The sequence below is a fragment of the Bidens hawaiensis genome, unplaced genomic scaffold, assembly GCF_021521415.1.
Source record: "Bidens hawaiensis isolate Kalapana, Puna unplaced genomic scaffold, B.hawaiensis_p1.1 tig00002306_1, whole genome shotgun sequence".
NCBI lineage: Eukaryota > Viridiplantae > Streptophyta > Magnoliopsida > Asterales > Asteraceae > Bidens > Bidens hawaiensis.
The window spans coordinates 172,683-193,953 of NW_027491123.1; the positions used below are offsets into that span (position 1 = coordinate 172,683).

The window sequence follows — 21,271 nt, forward strand, 5'->3', positions numbered from 1 at the left end:
AAACAATGAGTTGATGAAATTGATTCCAGTCGATATTGTGGATAACATACTAATAAAAAAGAGATGATTAATCATGTATTATGAATCATGAGAGGAAAACCCCTAATTTTCAAAACCAGTAGATGGAGTATAGGAACGATTTGTGGTAGTGTATTTTTTTAATTTAATAATAAACCCTAAAATGATAAGAGCGGGAAAATAAAAATCTGGGTGATTCTGAGAATAACAACTATCCCAAATGGATTTCCTTTATTATAGAAGTTAGATTAGATTTCAAAAAGGTTGTGTGACTCTGAGCAAGAGCATCGATTAAGGTGGTGGTTGTTATTGAATATAGACGGAAGGAAAAAGTCATGTCCACCTAGAAAGATGTCATCAAGTGAAAAACATCACCCCCACTTGTGTTACTTTATGTAAATCAAAAGACATTTCATTTCATTTCATTTGTAAGGGCATTTCTAACAGAAGATTTGATTCCAATTTTCATCACCACAAGTTCAAAACTCTCGGACCATCTACATTCCACAAACTAGGAAAAAAAATAAACGAAATTAGAAAATCCTTATTAATGTACTCAAGATTCAACAAAGATATATTTAAAGGTTTTTTCTGTCATAATGTTTCTAAAACATTGATCTTAATCCAAGAAATGTTGTGTGGATATTTTAATCTATGTAGAATCGTTGAACAAGACAGCAGTTGGGAGTGGTGGAAATGGGTCGGAAACAACGATGTATAATTTAAGGTTTGGTTGATACGTATCAAAATAAATAGTATGGTTGAGAATGCAAAACCATTCATTTACGGGGGCTAGAATCCCCACCTTGGATGCACCGACTAAAAGGAAAATCATCATGGATTCGACTGAACATTATTTGTCTTGTGCAAATGGCGAGAGAGTTATAGTTTAACATAAGTCGTTAATCCATGCTATATTTTCACATAATGAATCGATATCTCAAGAGCACAATGGGATAACTCCCAAATTCTATTAATCAAGAAAAACTTACTCAAAAACTTGATTACAACAGTTTATATAATAAGTTACATAACCAATCCTAGCTAGGCTCAAACTCTTTTATTTGTATATGAGCATGAATAAATAAACTTGACTACTAATACGCATTAATCAGTAATCCCCAAATTACCCTTAACACGCCAAAAGTTGTGCATCAAGGAATTAGCTCAATCCATTACCGAACACCTAATTTGGTCGGAAGCATCTTTCTCACTACATGTTGGGGTACTTGAAAAGGTCATAACATCATAAAGCCTTCATTGCCAAGCTAGTTGAAGACATCAAAACACAAAGTTTCATATGGGTAAATACTAGATTAAGAATCAAAGACATTAACCAAGAAATGTTTAATTAAGCTAGATTTGTTATAAATTTGGTAGCTCCTTGTTAATAATACTAAGATTGCCGCCATTGTTAAAAAGAAAAAGAAAAGGAAAGCATATATACTGAAAAACTAAGACTTATCAAATAGTCAAGTAAATGCATAACCATTTAATTTATCGGATAATTTTATCGTGAATCACATGTAGGAAACTTGAGACAATGTTGATAATCTATATCGGATAATTTTAAAAAAATAAAAATAAATCATGTCAAGTCAAGTAAATGCATAACCATTTAATTTATCAAATTCTAGCAATAATATGAAACAATTAATTAAAATTTTCATTGGAAAATAATAAAACTAAAATAAATCACCGACAATATCAATTCATAATGTCACAATTTGATTGATCATTATCAACATCCCATACGTTGCCAGTCTAGCACCAACACCACATTTTCTCGTGTCACTTCCTTTCGGTTATTCAATTTTTTTGACAAAAACAAATTAGCAAATAACCATAACCTGTATAACCCAATCAACTAAATCAAAAATCACAAAACGTTACTCCGATAGACCAGCCACGAAAGCAACACCGGTCGACAGCAGCCACGACAAACCATATATAAACTTTGCCACTGTGAACCGGCTAGCCTCTATAACCGATGTAATGACCCGATAACCAGGCCATTTGACCCGTCCTCCAACTCCCGCACCCGGCCCATTATTCATATACTCACCATAGTATAATGTATCAAGTGCAAACGACCCGTCCCATTCTAGCCACCCCTTCGGGTCAAAGTGGTCACTCATGTACGACAATAAGTACACCGTACATGAGTACTTTTTCCAAGGCCGGCCAAGAAACGTTTGGAAACTCCCGTTCGAAGCTTTGAGATCGGGTTGCGCTAGAAGTTTACAAGAGTGGATTGATATCCCCGTGTTTTGATTAGGGTCTTTTCGGTTTTGAGCCGTGATGGTAATCTTTTGGCGGTCCATTGGCTTTCGGGCATAAATGTTACAGTTCTGAAGGATAACTGCCGCGTTACCAAAAATAAAATCAACCGTCCCGTATATGTCACAGTCGCGATAGAACTGACGTTGTGAGTGCACGTACAATGTATCCTGATACCCAATAATGCTGCACCGGTAAATCACTGAGCGGTCAGCACCTATTCTAAGTGCAACCGCTTGGTGTTTTTCCGGTCCAGCATAATTCTCAAATGTTATGTCACGTGCCATGAAGCCTGCCCCCGTGGCAGCTGCATAAAACATAGCACATGGAATGAGGTAATGTGAAAATGACTTATTGAAGACATGGGTTACGAGTGGTGATGTGTTTACCAAAAGAAGCGGTGTGGAATGTGGTCACATGGTCAGTCACACTAACCCCTCCTGTAATGACCGTTTTGCCCTTCCCGTCACCTATGAACATCAAATTTGTCTTCTTTCTACCCACCTTCAAATCATTCTCTTCGTATCTGCATACTTACAATCACATTATAAAACTATTTTACTATTTTTATGAAACTACTTTTGTTTTTATTCCTTTTAATATTAATATATAAAATTTATTCCAAGTTGGATAGATTTATATTCATTTTTGTGATTTATGGCATGAGGAATTATTTAAATATATATCATTTGTCAACAATGTGGAAATTAAAATAGATTACGACAGAAACTAAATAAATAACTTTCTAGATAAACAATAATTTGCATTACGACTTCAGTGGAATTGATTGCTTAGGAAACCCATGATCATACTTTAACACCACCAAACTTATTTAAATTAAATTAAATACTTATACAAAAGCATACCATGATAAAAAAAAATTAATGAATAGCGGTCACGTACATCTCTTAAACGCTTGTCAATTTCTAACAGTACGATACCTCTATACAAAAGCATATCACCATGTTAGCTGGCCTGTATAGACATACGAAAGTCCTAAAGAAGCTTATAAAACGTCGTTTTACAAAAGTTGTTTACAGGTGTGCAAAGTTTGACACAAACCTAAATGGACAAAACGTGTATTCATATACGTCATAAGATTATGTAATATCAAATCAATAAAAGTGTGATATGCTATGATTAGTAAAGTAATATTGTTTTAGCATGAGAATAATCATGTATCCAACATATAATTATTAAAATTATTATTTACGTAACTTTATTGTTTTAATATTTTAGAACACTTTTACTTGTTACTGTCATCCTATGTGACCAAAAGGTTGTTAGAAAAAAGTGACATCAACTGTCAGAAATAAGATAAAGTGTTTTGTCTTTTTTACCTTCCAGCCTTCACGTAGATTATGAACCGCCGACTACTCTTCTCAGGTGCGTCCTTGATCGTCTTGAATGTGCCATTGCCGTCTTTCGACACGATGATGTCGGCTTGAATTGCGGCTGCGGGCATCTCTATCAGATTCCTCTCCCTCCTATACTCATCCATTCTGGAAATTCCGGTGACGATTCACCGGAATATTCCTTTAATAACCTCCGACGGTTTTGTACCGTTATTCCGCTGTAATCATCGCCAGCATTCTCCGACGAATATATCGCCAAAGTATTACTCACCAACTCCGACAAGTCTTCAATTTATCCTTCATTAAATTCTTCACCTATAATTAAGAAAAAAAAAGCTGTCAGTTTGTCGTTCAAAATAAATAAATAATAACGACCACAGACCGTCTTTTAATGATTTTGTTAAAAGACTGTCACACAGCCTTTATTAAGATTATTATTATTATTTACCTCTCCTTCTTCGGCGTCGGTTAATCCATCCGTACACGTGTCCTGATTTGCTAACGAAGCGCTAAGCCACGTCATCAGGACTCCCCACGCGCGGCGCGTGGGTATCAGCGTCAGGCGCAACAGTCATAAGCGATTGTTGTAGCTGGTCCACGGAGTCTACCAGAAGCTCAAGGCAATCGTCATACGCGGACCGGACACGTGTACTCATCGCCATGTTATTGAAGTCAGTGGACGCATACAACGCCCGGGCGACGTGGCCGAGCTTCATGTTCATGGAAATGTGAACGAGGTCTTTATCCGAGGCGCTGAGTGAACCCGGGAAATCTAGAAACGAGTTGACACATAGATTTTGGTAAAGCGTGTGGCTGCATACTCGCGAAATGGCTTTTGTCGGTTTTGGACGGGTTATTGAACCCGATCCATTACCCGATGATTTTGATCGTAGACCGACCGCTAGTCCCACGGTTACAGCCGATGCCACAATGAGTACAACTCCCACGATTAGGAGGATTTTTTGTAACCGGGATTTTGACCTTGTGGCAGATAATTCAGGCTCGGGTTGTTCGGGTTCAGATTGTGACTTGGCTTCCAGCCTGCCATAGTTCATGATTCTTGTGAACAATTGGTTACTAAGAGAAAGTGAATAAATGAAATTGAAGATGAGATGTGATAATGATGGGGGAGAGATGAGGATGATAATAATGAGAGAAGTTTAAATGTGGGAAGATTATATATACACAATTACACGTATAAATATTATTATGTGAGTATATAATTATATATGTTTATTTTTATACGAAAATGCATACAAAAGGGCTGTTTTGTGCTGACTGGTTACTTGGACCACTCAAATTGTAAGTCTAAGCGACTAAGTCATGTTTGTGTATAGTTTGTAAGGGAGACTTGTGTTGTGGTAGGGATAGTAATTAACTAATATATGAAGAAAAAAGCATGTGAATAGTTGGTATTGTGTGTAGACGTTAAAAAAACATGTCAAATCCATCTATCGCATTTGTTTTGAGTGCGGTCGTTAATAGGTGACAATTGACGATATAAGGTATATAGTATTCGTTATGAAGAAAATCATAGTCGTAAATACTTGGATCCCGTTTGATTGATTTGCATGTATATATTGTATAATAAACCGAAAAAATTAAAAATTTTGTATATTAATAGAGCACCTTAAATTCTAAAAGTTTCATGGGTTACCTTATATTATACACCCTAAGGAAGGAATAGTTACAGAATAATACTTTTAAGTTAGGTTTCATTGTTTTTAACATTTTTTTTTTCATGGAATGGCTTCATTCCCATTATTCGATTTATGAATCTGTAACCAAACATCTCCTAATCTGATAAAAAAGATAATTAGCTTTTTCCGGATCATTCTATTATTTTTTAGGGATTTTAGAGGGTAAAATGTGATAATGAATTAATTTGGTTGACTTTAAGGCTTAATGATGACCGTCTTTTTGATTTTGTAAAGCGCGTGTAACTTTTTCACCAAGCACCTTTGCTTCATGGTGTCTTCCAAATGCTAAAAAGTTGTACTTTTTATAATATTTTCCTTACAAAATAAGAAAACAAAACAAATATATATGTAAATTATAAAGATTCGTTTGTTAACCAATTTCTTCAAAAACGGGTCAAAGTTTCATATTTTTATACAAAAGATAATTCAAGAAAATATAAGATTTTGTAATTTTTGAATGAGATAGATACTATAAGTTGTAAAATATAAATAAAAAACGGGTTTAAAATCATAAAAGCCTAAATAACAAGCTATTTAAAATGTATTATTTTGTGTGAATAACCATATTATTGACCTTTTAAACCAATAAACAATTAGGATTCTAGCTCTTTAATATTCGTAAAGTTTATATTACATATAAAAGCACACACGCGCAGCTTACTTAGGTTCTACCTTTAGAAACCACTAACTTAGGAAAGTGCATACGATAAGAAAGCTTGCGAATTTGATTCGATGCTTAAAGACTCGACACCAAGAAATAATATCCATAGTTTTTAATACTCGATCTTATGACTCCCCACACAACCAATAGTATTTCAAAAAGATTGTCTTACACGCATTGTTTTAAAGCTCTTATATACCGGCCGGCTAAACCAATTAAACTGGATTTCGGTAAGGCAACCAATATTTAGAGCGCGGTATTTTTTGGCGGTTTATTAGAATATCGTGCCGAATACCGGTTTAAACCAACAAATCGGTTTTAAACCCACAAGATTTCTAATATTTCTTGCGGTATTTTTTAAAAATAACCTAACAGATAAAATTGAAACGAGTAAAACAGTTTACGATGATTCGTTAATCAACCAATTTTGTATCCTACAAATCCAATGTTGGTTTCGTTACATCTTTTGTAATTGATTAATTTCTCATCTAAAGTACAAACTTCCTATTTGTAACATCCTAAAAATTTTAATGATTAATAAAGGAAGTTATGTTTAGTGATTTCGCGTAATTAATTAATATCGGGTAGGGGGCGGGTCTTGGGCGTGGATTAATTGAGATGGGTTAAATGAGAATGGGATTTCAGGGATATAAATACCCCCAAAATCCCAAAATATCTTCATTCTCACCAAACCCCCTAACACCCCAAAACACACACACACCACACACATACCGCCGCCGGCCGGCCGAGCCAAGGGAAGAGTCGGGCAGGTCCGAGAGAGAGAGATTAGTGTACTAGCAAGTAAACGAGATCCAAACAAGCCCAAAAAGGTATGATTCTTGATCTTTGAAGTTTAAAGATCCAAGCTTCTTAGTGTATAAGCGACCGAAAATGGTCGGGAAGCGTAGTGGGTGATATTGAACCATAGCAAGGGTGTTAAAATCGCTCAAAATGCTGGAAAGAAACCGAACAGCGGCTGTCTGGGCAACTTCGCCTGCATCTGGGCAACTTCGCCTTCAAAGCGATGAACTTCGCCTGCAAGCTAAGTTAGCCTGATGACAACTTCGCCTGAGGCCAAGTTCGCCTAATTGATAACTTCGCTTACGGCCAAGTTCGCCTGATGACAACTTCGCCTAAAGCCAAGTTCGTCTGATGACCACTTCGCCTAAAGCTAAGTTCGCCTAAGGTTTAACTTCGCTTAAAGCCAAGTTCGATTAGGAAGTAAACTAAAAATCTAATGAAAAATGTGTTAAGACAGTTAATGGAAATAAAATTTTTCCAAGCTGACCTGGCAGCTCGACCCCAGCCAGGGGCTCTGCCCCTTGGACCCTGCTAGAGGCTGCCGCCCCTAGACCCCGCTACCAGGGGCGCTGCCCCCGGACCCCCGTTCGTTGTGGGTCATATAAAGATAGAAATACAACATGAGTAGTAGTAGTTAATTGATACGTGTAAATATTATACAGTTAGCCGTGCACAGCTCAAGAAGGGAATAACTATTAACGGAGAGCGTAACAGGATTCAGGTGAGTTTCTAGCCCCATTCCTTGTTATGTTTTCGGGGCTGTGTGCATACTCGATGTGTTTGTTAATACATTTATCCTAAGTGATAAGTGTATGCCATATGTGATATATGTGATAGATATGAATGATTGCTTGACGGTACGTGAACGATCTTCGGATATTGCACGTACTGTCAGGTTGCAGCGCTAAGAATAAGGTAAGTATGATATGTATGCTTATGTGTATGAATGTGATAAAGTTAATAAAAAAAGGAAAGTATGGTTGTATGGTAACAAAGAGGGAATCGAACCCTGCTAATATTCGAGAACTAGGGAACCGAACCCTACTAATATTCGAGGAAAGAGGGTACCGAGCCCTAATAATACTCGAGGAAGGAGGGTACCGAGCCCTAATAATACTCGATGAATGCAGGGCGTAATGCTCTTTATAACGTAAGATGTGGAAGTAAGAAAGTATGAAAGTAAGAAAGTATGAAAGTGTGAATGAAAGAATATAATTTATTGTGTATTGTATAACGTATGATTAACTAGAACTCACTTAGCGTAGCTGACTTTTAGTATGCACGCAGGTGAGTAGGATGAGACAGCTGGCTTGAGTGGGGACACATGACAGAAGAATAAGAGCCTGGCATCTGAAGACTTATGATGTTTTAATTTTAATGCTTTAATGTTGAAAGACAAAGGATGTTTTGAGACAAGTTATGAATTATGTAATGTTTTATGAAAGTTTTATATTCCGCGTAAAGTTTTAAATTAACTCTGATATTTAGAACTGTGTTTATGAGTAAATCCAACACGAAAGTAGGGTTACCGGTAACAGGGCCTTACACTATTTGACTCAATTATTGCTCGTGTGTAATGTTTGGTTCATGTGATATTTATTTATGTGCGTTTGGGTTTTTGAATTGAATTTGTATTTATAAAGAATTACAAGATAAGTTATTCAACCTGGCTTAATCTTCTGGTACATCCTGATTCAACTGGTTGTACCATTCTTGAACCAAATCCAGTACGAGTAAAAAACTGGTTTTTAAAACATTGCTTACACGCACTAGTTATTTGTTATAGGTTCAGGATCTTGTACAAAGGGCACGTAACGTATAAATCGTACTAAGGGCGAATATAGACTGTTTGTAATTATTAACGGTTTCATGATTATTTTATAAGTTGCATGATTGTTCGTTACGTGTTGCATAATTATTCATATATGTTGCGTAATTATTTTACTTAATTCACAATGACTTATATATTGCGTATTAATTACTTCATATGTAGTTATTTTATTTCATGCGCAACTATGACATGAAACACATTTGTATTGTACGTAGGTTAAGAGCTCTTTGTATCCAAACCTTTTCCTATATATTGCATGTGTGCTTTAATCAAATGCAAATATAAATTTTGTATGAAGTGTTATGGACTTATGGCCAGTTTTGAACCTTGATTCGTATTATTTTAATTGTTAGAATTGTGAAGATGGAAAAGAAATCCCTTGCATGTTACTCATTATACATAGAACTCTAAGAACCACATAAAACCTTATATGTATTGTTAATTGTGATAATTGTGAATTGTGATATATAAATGTTATGTAATCTTCATACACGCCTTTATTTCTCTATTCAATTATATTTAAAAAGCACTATATAGATGTGTGTGTACAGTAATTAAAAGATTATCACCCCCTAAGTTTAATATTTAGTAACTATAATTCTAACCAAGGTTAATACACCAATTGGAAGATTACATACAGTAATCACATTCATCTTAGGGTTTTGAAGGGTTATTGCATATACAAAACGTAGTCATATTGACTTTATAAGCTGAACGCCTAAGTAACAACACATGCGAGGACACTATCAATTCAATTATCTCCTAACCAATGCTCAAATAATTGAATTAAGGAAAATTTGACTTTGATGTTCTTTAAACCTGAAATCAGTTGCTAAAAACCTTAATAATCATAACTGAACAAAGAGTTGCAAACAAGGTATGCCCAACTTCGGATTGATCAATAATGAAATTAGCAACTAAAGATGACTGCGATGGATCTGGGGATTGATTTCGGACTGAATGGATGAATTATCGTTCTTGATCAATACTGTTCGCCTCAAATTCGTACAACAGATTCCATAAGATGTTGATTCTTGAAAGCCTGTTATTATGTCTTAAATACCCTTTTAACTTCGACTTAACACTTAATTTTTTTCCCCGACACAATGTAGGACATGCCAAAACCAACAAACGTGATTAAAAATGCATAATCAAACCTGATAAGCTTATGCAACTCACCAACCCATCAAACAAGCCGATGAAACTAACATTATTTATTTATTTATTAGTTTTTACTTGATCGGAGCGGGTTTAATAATCTCCAAGTGAATGGTGGTGTCAAGAGACAAGACAATGATACCAGTAACTTAATGAAGAAACACTAAGTGACCCCGGGCAGATTATGGGTAATCTGGGGGCTAGGTAATGTTTCCCACGAAGGTAGGTCCAGCAGAGTAATTTGTACTTCAGGGAACCTGCAAAACAGACACCGTAAGCTCGTCACTGAGAAGGGGGGGGTTCCTCCTTGTGACCACCCTCCGGCGTGAGAATCAGTCTATATTGCTCTTTGAATATAAAAGTATATGAATACTATTGGAGCAGTTATCAAGTAAGTTATACGAGATAGTAGATGATCTTACCATTCCAAGATATTGGAGTATTTATAGCCGAAGGTAGGTTTTCTAGAAGGTACAGCCGGCTGAATAGTATTCCTGTTCAACCAACAGTGGATTACGCACAGGCCATACTGGTTGGTGGGTAGGTTACAGCCAACAGTAATAAAGTCGGCTGCACTATTCCACCAACTGTAGACTATGCACGTCCCACTGACTGTGGATTGTACGCAGGCCATGCTGGTTGGTGAATAGGTTACGGCCAACAGTAATACTATTCCACCAACTGTAGGCTGCGCATGCTCCACAGTGAGGGTTGGTGAGTAGGCAGCGGCTAATAGTGACAAACAGTACTAGAGGGTGCTCCTCCTCGCACTGTTGTCGGTGAGCTGTCACCCTGTGATTGGCTCATGGGCTGTTCTGGTCGGATCGTCTGTCGTATCCATACCTTGGTAGGTATGGTACAAAAGATCTTTCAGAATCAGACTGGCTCATTTGGGCGGGATTGTTCCCGCCTTGCTCATGCCTTCACGTGACTGCTGAAGTAGCTAGTGTCTTGTACGTGTAGCCCTGCTGTCTGCGGGTAGCCTTCCCTGATGGCTTGTATCCGCAACTGCGGGAACAGGCGGGGTACTTCACCATTGGGAGGCTTTCCCTGCGTGTACAGGTTGCGTACTGCGCGTAAGATTCTATGAGCATGGTGGGTCCTGCGGGAGCAGATGGCCTTTGCGCAGACGTCCATGTTCAAGGTGAGTCTTGCGGGACCAACTGGTCTCTGCTGGGACCTACCTCTTCAAGTCCCCCCAGTCCAATGTTCTTCTCATGCGTGTTTAATAAAGTGAGGTGAACTTTTGGACTTAAGCAAAGGGTTTTGAAAAGGGTTTTGTAAGGTTTTCCATGGGAAGTCCTTGTCACTTGCAGAAATGCCCGAGTTTCCTGCTTGGTCTTTGGGTATGATGCGGGTAGGTCTGTAACCTCCTCGCAAGTCAGGAGCATTGAGTCCCAGTTGTGTGGATTCTCCATGAGGTTTTGGTAGTTTTGAACATAGTGATCAATTATGTTAAAACCACCAATTCCATCCTGGCGCTTCAAACAACGTAGTTCTCAACGTTCCCGCTATGCGGGGATGTTATTTCCGTTTCCGCAAGCATTGCCCAGAAGATCCTTCCTGGTTTCAATTCCCAGCGGAGCGCTAAGTATGTGAAGGGTTTTGCCTTAACACTGTACCAGCGCTCGTCTTACGGTTACTTTACTTCCAAGGTATTCCTAGCGTCAATTCCCTGTAGGTGCTAGGTACGTGAAGGGTTTTGCCTTTACACTGTATCCGCGCCTGTCTTATAGTTACTTGGTTGCCGAGGAATATTTGGCTTCAATTCCCTACGGGCGCTAGGTACGTGAAGGGTTTTGCCTTTACACTGTACCCGCATCCGTCTAACGGTTACTTGTTTACCAAGGTTTACTTGGCTTCAATTCCCTGCGGGTGCTAGGTATGTGAAGGGTTTTGCCTTTACACTGTACCCGCATCCGTCTAACGGTTACTTGTTTGCCAAGGGGTAAGGGGTATTTTCCCGCTTACTTTTTAATATTTTTTAAATTTTGAATTTTGAAATTCGAAGAGTTGGAAAGATAAGAACAGTCCAAACCTCTGAAACGTCGTGCGACGGTTTCTTCTGACTGTGTCAGGACGTGCAGGAAGTTATGGTGACGTGACAGAACATGGTCATTCCAGTCGCTTTTTCAGGCGCGTGGGCGTGATTTTTCGGGCGCGTGGCCGCGAAATTACTGGCACACGTCCTTTCAACAGCTGTTGCCAGCCTGCTTTTTGCCACGTGTCATAGTTTCATTGCACCTTTGATTTCTCTCTCCTCCGCATTAAATTCACCGCATTAATTGCGATTACTATATAAAGGGGGAGAGAGTTATTTGTAATTCACACTTTCACCTTTCTTCTTCTTCTCACGTAATTTCCGGCGAATTTTTCTGTTCAGTAAAGCATTACTCTGAAATCTTTTTCTTTTTTCCACCATGTCTTCTCATGATACTGATGATCAGAAGACTGCTGGCGAATGCCAGTGTTCTCTTCCTGTCGATCTGTACCAGTATATCGTCAGGAAGTTCATGCTCGAGTCTCTCGAGCCTGAGTTTCCTGAACCCCACCATACTGTGTACGATGCCCCTAGTGGCAAGATCGGGGTTTATGCTGCATTCTTTGTCTACGGAAACCTTAGGTTTCCGTTGACAAAGTTTGTGTACCGTGTCCTGGAGAGGCACGGTGTGCACCTGACAGAGGTACACCCCATGGCCATTGCCAAGGTCCGGCACTTTGAGTGGGTGTGCCGGATACTGGGCCTTGAGCCCCTCGTTGACCGTCTGATGACCTTCTACACTTGGAGGTGCATCCAGGGGTGGTATACTCTTACAACCCGTATCAAGGGTTTAAAGATTTGTACCACCGAGCGGAGTCTTCGCTCATGGAGAAGAGAGTTCTTCTTCATATCCGCTCGCGCCGTCCCCATCGCCATGAAGTTCAAGAATGGCCAGGCGCTTCCAAACCTTCCCGCCCTCAACTACGAGGAGGCGGAATGGTTTTCGAAGATATCCCGGGTCCAGTCCCCGGTTTTCCGTTTTCCGGAGTCGGCGATGGTGATGCTGGGGATGAGCCGGGTGTGGAAGGCGGCGAATGCGGACAAGGTTCCGATCGTCCTTGAATATGGTTCGAACTCTGTCCCTTATGGTACGTCTTGTTTCATTTTGCTGACTTCGATTTTTACTAACTTGCTTGTTGATTTCAGAGGGGAACGATCTTCAGTCGCTCCTGAACCCGCGGGAGGAAGATAGTCCCGCGCGGATGGGTACTCGTGCTCTGGACGAGAACGAGTTGCCCATCTTAGAGCAGACCGCGGGTCGGTTCGTGGAGGTTTACCCGCCAGGCCAAGAGATCCTGAGCCACCGACGGCCAGGTAAGCCTATCTTCTACCCTGAACCTCTCAATGCTGTGCCTGCTGCTGGAGTTCATGACATTTCTTCTTCTGAGGAATCCGCAGAAGGTCCTCCACTGGTGCGGAAGAAAAAGGCTGCCGTCGGGAAGGGCAAGGAGAAGGTGGCCTCTACGGCCGACCCGGTAGTTTTATCTGACTCGGAGTCAGATAATGCAGAGGTGGCGGGGAAGCCCGGTGGTGAGGAGACCACCGCTCCGGAGGCTGCAGGTGTTACCTCCGGGGAGGCAGCGACGACGACGGTTACCGGTGTCAAGAGGCCGGCTCCATCGGGTTCGCCCCCGCTCGTCCGTGCGTTCAAGCTCAAGAAACCCCGTGAGTACCCCCATAATTCTTGTCTAGATTTGTTTCAAATAAATTTTTCTAACACTTTTGCTTGTGCAGGTGTGGATGTTGACGCATTCCAGGGTGGAGTTGGAGCAAGTATTCCCCCGCCAATGACGGTAGGCTCGGTCAGCCTTCCCGAGGCATCGACTCAGGCGTCTACGCCTGCTTCCGCTGGTTCCAGCCTTCCTGAGGCTGTTCCAGCTGAGAAGGTGTCTCCGCCGGCCGTGAGTGCAATTTTTACAGCATCTTTCACGGAGCCGGCGGTTACTGTTACTGAGGAGGTGGCGCCAACCATGGCTACCACAGCGGCTGCGACTATACCTGCGCCACCGGCACCGACGGCCGGACCATCAGGTATGCGCCAGGCTTCCCGCCGATCTATGCCACCTTCCCGTCTGCCTGACCTGTTGGATGGATTTCCTTTAGGTTCAGGTTCAGGTGATGGGTTTGGCGGCTATCGGCCTGTTATTGACCCTACAGGTACGTAGGGTTCTTTTTCCTTTGTATATTTTTATCATCTTTTCCTAACTGCCTTTGTTTCTTTTGCAGTGTCGGATTCCAATGAAGTGTATGTTCCAAGATGGAACATACGCCGAGGAACAACCCTTCGCACCCCTGTGGAGTGCGTGGACTGGGCTCGCCACGCCGCTCCTCATGGTGCGTTGGGGGAAGCCATGGCTAGCTACCAAGAGGGTAGGCTAACCAATGAGCTTCGGGTTCTCCAGGCCCGAACGCAGCCCCGCGTCGAGCTGCTTTGTCGTGAAAACGACAAGTTAAAAGCAGCTCGCGCCAAAGATATATCTGAAGCGCGGGCTCTTCGGGAGGAGAACCGGCAGTTGGCCGCTGCCGCAGCCGAGAAGGAGAAGGCATTCAAGGCCCTCGAGGTTGAAGTCCAGGCGCGACTTGAGGCCCGCTCCAAGGCTGCTCAAGCTGTGAATGAACAGCTTCGGCTGGCCAAGGAGACTGCGCGAAACTCAACTGAGAGGGCTGCCAAGGCTGAAGCTGTTGCTGAGCCACTTCGCGAAGAGAATGAGCAGCTTAAATGCAAATTAAAGGCTCTTCAGCATGCTCATGACGCCTTGGCAATGGAAGATGCCAAGAAGCTGCAGGAGATCCTTGACCAGAGGGGGGTGCTTGACCGTACTGAAAGGAAACTCAAAAGCGTCGAAGAAGCTGCCGCCAAGGAAGTTCAACTTGCCAACCTTGATAAAAGCGGAGCCGAACGTGCTTGTAAAGAAAGTCAAGCTACCCTCCAATGGTTGCTTCGAGAAGCGTTGCCTCAGGTATCTTTATCTTTTTCTTTACGCTTTTCGTTCGTAATTAGAAAATGTTCTAACTTGTATTCTTTTGTAGGTTGTGCGTCAGGTCCTCTCAGAGACCTCTTATGACGATGCGATGAGCGCAGCCCTCAACGCTTCTCATGAGGATGGGCAGAAGACTGGCTTCCTGCTTGGTCTAGGGTTCGCTGAGAGAGGCTTTCCGCCCTCCAACTTCCCTTTATTCAATGTTAATACTGAAGCTGCTTATGACCATGCTGTGAACCAGTACGCTGCCTTCCCGCATCCAGTGGTGGAGAAGGTGAATGAAGTTGCTGCTGCTGATGATGGGCTAAACATCCTTAAGGCTTTCCTTGGGCAGCCGCGCTCTGACGGTGCTGGTCCAAGCGGAGGTGGCCCTGAAGCCTGATCCTGAAGATCCCTTCCCACTGCTAGGATAGACTTAGCTTTGTATAGATTTCTTTTAGGCGGGTAGTTACCCGGCCACTGTTGTAATATATCATTGAAATATACGATTGTTATTCCTTTCGCTGGATTCTTTGCTTTATAAACTTATGACTTGCATACTTAGTTTGAATTAGCAATTTTCCAAGTGTTTAGAATAGGAACCTTTGAACGTGGTTGATGATGGGTTAAAGTTTTGCCTCCTCCTTCGTGATTGTGCGGGTAAAACCGTCACTTGCACTTGGTAGGATGGCTAATCTTTACCCTCTATCTGACCTGCGTGTAGGTTTTCCTTTTCGGAATTTCTAAGGCATTAAGTTAAACCTTTGAACGTGGTTGATAATGGACTAAAGTTTTCGCTTCCTCTTTCGTGATTGTGCGGGTGTAACCGTCACTTGCACTTAGTAGGATGGCTTTAACTTTAGACCTATATCTGACCTGCGTGTAGGTTTTTCTTATCCTTTTTTAAGTGTTCATAAGTTAACCTTTTAACGTGGTAGATGGTAAGTTAAGTTTGGCTTCCTTGTATGTGATTGTGCGGGTAAGACCGTCGTTTGCACTTACAAGGATGGCTAAACTTTACCTACATCTGACCTGCGCGTAGGTTTTCCTTAGAACTTTTTTTTTTTTTTTTTTTTTTTTTTTTTTTTTTTTTTTCAAAATTTTGGCGTTGTGTTTATGCGGGTATTGCCGCCTTCCACACGCAACTACTTCTTCCCGTAAGGGAAGTTTCATAGGTTACAAGCTATCAATACATCATGAAAGGAGAATCATTTCCATTAGAAGTGGCTCTAGGCCTTTTCTTTACAAGTTGGAATTGATCTACATATAACATTTGCGTAATTGAGCTCCATTCCATGTTCTAGGGATGGGAGTGCCATCGAGCCTTTCGAGCCGGTACGCGCCCTTTCCCAGAACTTCTTTGATAATGTATGGCCCTTCCCAAATCGGGGCCAACTTTCCTGGGCGTTGTTGGTTCGAAGCCTCGTTGTTACGCAGTATGTAGTCTCCTTCGTTGAAGTTGCAGAGTTTTACCCGCGTGTTGTAGTATTTTTGCATTTGTCGTTTGTAGTTTTCTTCACGCACGGCGGCTAAGTCTCTGCGCTCTTCGGTTAGCATAAGGTCTAACCGTCTTTCCGCATCATTGTCTTCTGGTTGGATTAAGACCCTTGGTGAGGGTAAACCGATTTCGACTGGGATCATGGCTTCAGTGCCATAAGTGAGACTGAACGGGGTTTCTCCCGTACTGGTCTTCTTCAGCGTTCTGTTTGCCCAAAGGACGTGTGGAAGCTCGTCCACCCAACCGGATCTATGTTCCAAGAGTCTTTTCTTTATGCCTTCGACGATGCTCTTATTTGCTCTTTCCACCTCACCGTTACCTTGCGGGTGTGCCACTGAGGTAAAGGTGTGGGTGATTTGAAGCTCTTTCAGCCACTGCTGTAGCTTCTTGTCAGCAAAGTTGGTGCCATTGTCGCTTACCAAATTCTGTGGAAGTCCAAAACGACAAATAATAAATTCCCAAATAAATTTTTTGATATGCTTTGCGGTTGTTTGGGCTAAAGGTTTCGCTTCTATCCATTTGGTGAAGTAGTCAATGGCTACCACTAGGAACTGAACATTCCCAGCTGCTGTTGGGAATGGGCCTGTCACGTCGATGGCCCACTTCTGAAATGGCCACGAGGAAGTGACAGGAACAAGTTCATTTTTCGGGCGATGCGTGTTGGGTGCGTAAAGCTGGCAAGATCTGCATTTTCTGATGTATGCCAACGCGTCCATATGCATCCCCGGCCAAAAGTATCCCGCGTTGTTTAGCTTGGCTACCACAGCGCGGGGGCCTGCGTGTACTCCACAGATGCCTTCGTGAACCTCCCTTAAGAGGTAGTCAGCATCTTGGTTGTCCACGCATCTTAACAATGGGCCAAGAAAGTTACGTCTGTAAAGGGTGTCATTGACCAGTTGATAATTCAGTGCTTTACAGCGTAGTTTTCTTGCCTGTGACTTCGACTCTGGTAACGTTCCTGCTTCAAGGTATTTTATTATTGGGGTCATCCATGTTTCTGTACCGGTTTGGATGACACAAATTTCCTTGTGCGGGACTGATGGTGTTTCGAGGAGTTCCACGCGGATGTCCTTTCCCAAGTGGGTGAAGGCCAGTGATGCAAGCTTGCTTAACGCATCCGCAGATTTGTTTTCGCTGCGCTTGACGTGTATCACTTTACAATCATTAAAATCGCGCATGATGGCTTTGGCTTGGGCAAGGTACAGGGCCATTGTGTCGTTCACAGCCGTGTACGTCCCGTTTATTTGGTTTGCCACTAGCATGGAATCTACGTGGGCTTCCAAATTTTTTACACCCATCTTTCGCGCAATCCTCAATCCGGCCAGGAATGCTTCATATTCAGCTTCGTTATTCGTACTTGGAAAATCCAGCCGAATAGCATAAGTATATTCCTGGCCTGCCGGATTTGTTAATTTTAACCCTGCGCCAGATCCCTCGTTACTAGCTGCTCCATCAGTGTAGAGTCGCCAGACTTCGTCGATTTCGTGTGCTGGGGAGGGTTGAACCTCCTCCTGGCACTCTTTCTCCCGTGAAGCGGGGACTTCTGCAATAAAATCAGCCAGGACCTGACCTTTAATGGCTGGTCTCGGCTTGTATTGAATCGCATATTCTCCCAATTCAATTGCCCATTTGGCTAGACGTCCCGATAACTCGGGTTTGCCTAGAACATTTGAGAGTTTGAAGTTGGTGAGAATAGTGATTGGGTGACCCTGGAAATATCGTCTCAACCTGCGTGAAGCGTGTATAAGTGCCAAGACCAGTTTTTCCAGGGTAGAGTACCGGGTTTCCGCGTCTGCCAGCACGCGGCTAACATAATAGATTGGCATCTGGATGCCTTTTCGTTCTACAAGCATGACTGCCCCGGTTGCTCTATCTGTTGCGGAGAGGTATAGGATTAACTCCTCCCCCGCTTGTGGTGCTGTGAGTGTTGGGAGTTCGATCAGGCGTGATCGAATCTCCTGAAAAGCTGCTTCCGCTTCTGGTGTCCAGCGGAAGTGCGTTTTCTTTAAACAATTTCTTAGCGTTGACACAAAAGGGAACGACCTATCCGCATGGTTTGCCAAAAAGCGGTTAAGCGCGACTAGTCGTCCATTAAGTGTTTGAGCCTGTTTTATGGTGGTAGGTGATTCCATTTTGACAATGGCTTCGACCTTTTCAGGGTTCGCTCTGAAGCCATCTTTAGTAATAATGACCCCTAAGAACTTCCCTTCTTCCACCCCAAATGAACACTTGCTCGGGTTGAGCTTCATGTTTATCTTTCTGAGCGTGTTGAAAGTTTCCTCAATGTCTTTCAACATCGTCTCTGGCTCGGGGCTTTTGATGACCAAATCATCCATATAGACTTCCAAGTTTCTCCCAATTTGGGCGTGAAACTCTTTGTCCATTAGTCGTTGGTACGTGGACCCCGCGTTCTTAAGTCCGAACGGCATCATTTTATAACAAAATGTGCCATCGGGCGTCCGAAAGGCGGTTTTGTCCTGGTCATCCACAGCCATGTGGATTTGATGGTACCCCTTATACGCATCCAAGAAGCATTTAAGGCGAAATGGTGCCACCGAATCCACCTTGAGATCAATTTCTGGCAACGGATAACAATCTTTGGGGCATGCTTTATTCAAATCTTTGAAATCTATGCACATGCGCCATTGTTTGTTATTCTTCGGTACCATTACGGGATTTGCAACCCATGTTTGATATTTGCTAACGCGCACGATGCCCGCATCAAGGAGTTCCTTGACTTGGGTTCTGCACGCGTTGGTTTGCTCGGGCCCCATTACTCTGCGCTTTTGTACGATCGGCGTAACGGCCGGATCGCATTTGAGCTTATGCTCTGCCTTTCCCCGGGGTACACCAGTCATGTCGGCTGGTGTCCACGCGAAGATGTCTGCGTTTCGCTGCAGTAAGCGCTTGAGTAAGGTGCGTGTTGGATCAACAATTGTCGGGCCAATGGTAACGGCCTGATCGGGATATTTCCCATTGAATGCCCACTGTTCAGGTTCAGTGATGGTTTGTTTGGCCATCTTCGGTTTGGGTTTAGAGGAGACAGATGCGATGCATACCTGGGGAATGCCCGTGATCATCGCTACGCCTTCAGTTGTTGGCCATCCCATCATGCCGTGGACTGAGGATACCACGGCGTTGAATCTTGCCATCCCGTCTCTCCCGAATAGGATGTCATACGTATGATGTGGTTTTTTCATCACAACAAAATCCACATCCTCCGTGCGTGAATAATTCCCATCAGTGAGAGTGACGGGGAAAGATAGGATGCCCAAGGGAGTGTTCATGCTGCCGTCAAACCCTTCCATTGAAGCGTAGACCGTCTCCAGGCGTTCCTTGTCTTCATCATCGAGCTTGTCGAAGAACTGCCTGTACATCACTGTCGACGATGCGCCATTGTCAACGAGGGTGCGGGAGGTGATGTAGTGCCCCAGCTGGCTTTTAATGACAATGGGGCCTTCTTTGTTTGGGCCTCCCGGCACTCGCGGGAAGCGCACTTCTGCTTCCTTCCATGCGCATGGTTCGGTCATTGGTCTCTTTCTTCCTCTGACCTTACCATGGACCATGTTGATGCTAATGTCGACGGGCTTCCGTCCGTTACCCCTGTACCTGTTGTCGTTCCTTCCTCCCTTCTTGATAGATGCCACGAGGTGTGCGAGCCTCCCATCCTTGACGAATGTCTCGACGATGTCCCTCAAGGATGTGCACTCCTCAGTGCTATGGCCCTTTGTCCCATGGAAGTCACAAGACTTGCTTTGATCCGCATTGGGTTTCTGTCGGATCACTGGGGCTTTTGGCCATGGCAGTTTTTCCGTGGCAAATATCTCCGTGACGCTCTTGGTGAGTGGCGTCCAACGGTTTTTTCCGGTTCAAAGGGTGCGTTTTGTCCCTTCCGCCAACCAGAGGGCGAGAGCTTGAGGGGGCGTCAAAGTTTATCCTTGACTGCCAAATACCTTGCCGCCTCTTTTTGTTTAGCCGGGCGGTTCTCACATTGTTCTCCCTTGTCCTCTGCGTGTAGAGGTTTGTATTCTGGGGGAGATCTCTTCCCAGCTGTTTCTCTGTTTCGGCAAAGCGCTTGGCTGCCGTCATTATGGCATCCCACGTGGATGGCATGCCGTCTTTACCCGTCAGAGTGCGGATGAGTTCTGGGTATTCGGCGCCCTGAATGAAAGCGGCGCGAACGAGGTCTTCACTGATGTTGCCCAGACTCACCTTCTTGGAGTTGAAGCGGGTGATGAAGTCCAGTAAGGATTCATCCTCTTCTCTGACACAGTTGAGGATCGTCCACTGCTCCTCAGTGTGCTTCCTCTGTTGACTAAACTGTTGACTGAACTTGTTCTGGAAGTCTGCCCAGTCATAAATGTGGTGGACCGGTAAACGGTCGAACCATGCTCTGGCTGCTCCTACCAGAGTCATTTGGAACATGTAGCACCACGTGGGTTCCGTCCAGTTACTGACGGTTGCCCCCGCAATGAACCTGTTCAGATGGTCATCTGGGTCGGATAGACCATCGTATGTGCCAATGTTGGACATTTGTTTGGCACTCCTCGGGGCGATTGCCTCTGCAATGTCCCTTGCAAATTTTGACCTTCCTGCGTTTGTAGCAGTAGGTCTAAAGGCCTTGGAGAAGTCACGCTCGCTTTTTTCCGTGACTGGTTGGAATGCTTCCCCAAAATTCCTTTTTGGCTGGGGATCCGTTTCCTTACGCTTCCCTTTCGCCCTATGGCGAGGGTTCGCGTCGGTGTCGGAGTCTTCCCCCTCGCCGTCTGAGTACTCGTACTCACTACTCATGTTGAGGTGCTGGCGAGTACTACCGAATTCCTCAGCTTGTTGGACTGAACGCAAGCGTTCGTCCAACTCAGCCTGAAATTCTCTTTGACGTGCCTCGGCCCATGCCTTCACTTGATCAAGTGTTTGGCGAGGGGCTCGAGTTCGTTTTTCCAGCTGGGCATCAGTGAATCCCAGTGG

At 43.1% G+C, this 21,271-nt stretch overlaps 1 pseudogene across 1 annotated transcript; it reads right to left on the reverse strand.

The window, feature by feature from the left end:
• Positions 1 to 1,904: 1,904 nt before the first annotated feature.
• On the reverse strand, positions 1,905 to 4,708 carry LOC143615412 (putative pectinesterase/pectinesterase inhibitor 34; annotated as a pseudogene). Its single transcript, XR_013150474.1, has 4 exons — positions 4,102 to 4,708; positions 3,639 to 3,968; positions 2,688 to 2,824; positions 1,905 to 2,605 (listed from the first exon to the last, which is right to left on the reverse strand). The product of XR_013150474.1 is annotated as a putative pectinesterase/pectinesterase inhibitor 34 (transcript).
• Between the last annotated feature and the right edge of the window lie 16,563 nt (positions 4,709 to 21,271).